The sequence below is a fragment of the Myotis davidii genome, unplaced genomic scaffold, assembly GCF_000327345.1.
Source record: "Myotis davidii unplaced genomic scaffold, ASM32734v1 scaffold343, whole genome shotgun sequence".
In the NCBI taxonomy this organism is placed as follows: Eukaryota; Metazoa; Chordata; class Mammalia; order Chiroptera; family Vespertilionidae; genus Myotis; species Myotis davidii.
The window spans coordinates 1044102-1048049 of NW_006293809.1; positions in this window are offsets into that span (position 1 = coordinate 1044102).

Consider the following 3948-nt stretch of genomic DNA (forward strand, 5'->3'; position numbering starts at 1 on the left):
CATTCCTTATTTCCTGTCAGACAATTATCACTGGTCCTTTCAGATCCCTTTCTTATTTATTCTCTCCCTTCTGTTGATATATATCACTTTCATTCTTCACCTGTTCTCTAATAGGAAGATTTTCTAGTGTGTCCCTGTGTATCTTGCGCTTACATGCACTCTTGCATAAATGACGATAAATAGTTGAAATGCATGTCTTGACTTTTATCATGAGAAATTTCAAAGTAGAGAGAAAGTTATAATGAGTCCCTATGTACCCATCAACCACCTAAAACAATGATTAAATCATGATGATTTCTACCTGGCTACCAGCTTATTTTAATTTTATCCATAAATACTGCAGTAGATATCTTTGAAAGATAAGGACTCTTATTAAAGACTTAAGCATAGTACCAGTATCACACCAAAAATTAACAGTAATTCCCCAATGCCATAAAATCTAGTCAGTGTTGAAATCTTCCTAATAAATATGTATATTTTTACAGCTGTTGTTTTTCCAATGGAAATCCAAACAAGGCCCACACATTACATTTTGACATTTCCATTAATTCAACTTATATCAAAAATTTATCCTCCCCTTGTAATTAACTTCTTGATGAAACTGGGTTATTTATCCAATATAATCCCCACATTCTGGATTCTGGTTTGCTTCTTCATGATGTCATTGACTACATTCCTCTGTTCAGAAATTCAATTTCTTTTGGAGACAAAAATAGATAAGTGCTATTATATATTCCCATTGAAAGACACCTAATTAGTGGTGGGGTTTTTTGTGTTTTTTTTTTTAGCATATTAAGAGCCATTGATGATATAATTCCATCTTTCTTTATTAGCTGGATTTGTCTACAAAGAAAAATATTACTCTATCAATGACTGGATTACTCTAAGATGCTATTTGAACAGAAAAAGTACATTAAATGCTTGATTTTCCCTGGACCCATTTGTAGAATAATTAGTTGGCTTCTGAATATTCTCTAAAGCAAATCAATGAGTGTTCTAAAGTATCATTATGAATTCATGGGCTTTTAACACATGTAACATATTTGAATTGATCACATTTATTATTCATACTCAAGGTATTCCACTCGTGGCCTCTTAAGTTGGCTTGCAGTTTCTTTTTATTATTTTTTGTAATTTGATTTTTTTAATAAAATGAATGCAGTTTTATTGAGATATCATTCACATGCCATATATTTCATCCACCAAGGGTACAATTAAATGGTTTCAGTATATCTACAGACTTGTACAACCATAATCTCAATCTAATTTTGGAACATTTTTGTCATCAAAAGAAACTCTGTGCTAATGACCATTCTCCCTCTATTCTGCCCCCCTCCACACATCCCCCCCGCCCCCCCACGGTGCTGGCATCTACTTTCTGTATCTAAAAGTTTGCTTATTCTAGACTTTTCACATACATGAAATCATATAATATGTGGTCTTTTGCAACTGGCTTCTTTCACTTAAAATAATATTTTCAAAGCTCACCTATGTTTAGCATGTGTCTGTCCTTCATTCCTTTTTATTGTCAAGTGACATCTATTACATGGATATATTACATTTTATTCCTCCATTCATCAGTTGATGGAGATGAAGGTTGTTTCCACTTGGGGAAGTGCCTACTATGGATAATGTTGCTGTGAAGTTCTGTGTAGATGTTTTTAAGTTAATGTATGCTTTTATTTCTCTTGGGTATATACATAGGAATGGAATTGTTGATAACTGCCAGGCTGTTTTCCAAAGTGACTCACTTCTTTATACCCCTGTGGATATAAAGGGTATGAGGGTTCCAATCTCTCAACATTTTATCAACACTTGTGATTATCTTTCCTTTTGATATTCACCATCTTACTGGGTATGAAGTGATATTTCATTGCAGTTTTGAAGATCATATTTCTTTGTTCATATATTTCAGTTAATAAATATTTACTGACTAACTCTCAGACATCAGATATTGCCGCGGGACCATACTTATTCTTTGAAAATTAAAAATATGACACCTCTCTATTACTTCTTGCTACATAGTCAGACTTCTTGGTATTTTTAAGTTATAATAAAAGAGATATAAAATCATCTTTGTTTTAATCTGGTCTTTGATTACTTTGCAATCTTGGAAAATTTTTATACTTCCATATATATGTAGCTATTTAATAAGACATTAACTGCAGCAATTCTTATAATTTAAAAGACACTTATATCAGGTAGTAAAGATACAACATTAAAAAGTTCAATTAGGTTTGAGGGTTTATAGACCGTGAATTAACGGCATCAGGGGCGCCACAAAGCTAATTAATTTGCTTAAGGGAATTAAACAAGAATACGGTCCAGTCAGAACTACCTTTAAAATGATTGAAGATGCCACTGTGACGAACCCATGTGATTCCAAAACCAACATGCCCAGAATGCAATTGTTGGATGAAGTCTTGGTTTCGCCTCCCACTGGCTGATCTGAGAACAGGAACTAAGCAAATAGGAAAGCAAGTCTATCTGGTTGAAGGTCAGCGACAGAGGCACAGCTGGCGCTTCCACTTAATGAAGTTTTATTTCACAGGCATGAGTGTTAGTGCTTAATATTCCCTGTCAATTATGTTCAGTGAGATCCAACATTTTGCTTATCTCATTGTCACAACAACTGTATTAACTAGGCAACTAGCTCTATCATTCAGGTTTGAAGACTTTGAGCCTTAGAAGAGTTAATTGGTTTTCCATGGTCACACACAAGTGCAAGAACCAGAACGGAACTCTAAGCCCAGTGTTCGCTGAGCACTCAGATGGGGGTCTAGGAACCCCTCTCCCACGCAAGTGGGCACAGGAATGTGTCTCAAACCTTACCCATCTCCTGGCCCACCAACTCATATATATGAGAAAGAATGCCAGGCTGGGGATCACGGAGCATGAAAAATAGAGTCTGCTATTTGTCCAGAACTGGTTTTCTTCCCCCAAGACTCAGATGTTTATTCGCTATGCATTGGCACTGTGTTAAGAATGTTACATAAATAATTCACTAAATCTTTGCCATTAGATAGGTACAATTAGTATTTCCATTTTAATTTTTTAAAAATATATTCTTATTGATATCGGAGAGGAAGGGAGAGTGAGACAGAGATAGAAACATCAATAATGAGAATCTTTGACCAGCTGCCTCCTGCATGCCAAACACTGGGGATTGAGTCTGCAACATGGACATGCACTTTGATTGGGAATTGAACCATGACCTCCTTGTTCATAGGTCAATGCTAAACCACTGAGCAACACCAGACAGGCAAGTATTTCCATTTTGAGATGAGTAAATGAAAGCTCAGAGGTAAAGGGAAACCTAGAATTTCCACAGGTACTAATTCAAGTCAGTGCCATTCCTTGATGGGTCCCTGGGTCTGTTCGACTCCTTTCCAATCTTCATCATTCAGATATAAATTCAACCCTCACACATAACTGAAATGTAAACAAGAATTATGGCTTATAGCTTTGTGGGGATTCTTGGTTCCTCCTCTGTGAAGGGGAGATAATAGCTTAGTAGCTGTCAGAAATCTTGGGAAGGTTAAATGTTATAATGTGAAGTAATAAACCTATCAGCCAACCAGATTTCCTGACCCTGAAATAAATGTTCTGGTCTTGATGAATGTGTGTCATCACAACCATTTATTCATACATGAGCAAATACTCATTGAGTGCATATAGCTAAGCAGATTACAGTTCACAGGGTTAGTGAATTAACCCTATGGAGATCATTGAAAAACGTGTGTTCCAGTCCCCTTCTCTCTCACCTGGGCAGAGGTTAGACTAAAGAGCGTTCTCAGCTTTTATCAAATTTAAAAAAAAGAATGATGCTTTAAAATCTATATCTTCATAGCCAGTACAGTACAAAGATCACTGACAAGGAATGAGGATACTGGGCAAGTTGCTGAAACTTTCTGCCTCGTGTTCCCTATCTGTGAAATGAAAATTGAA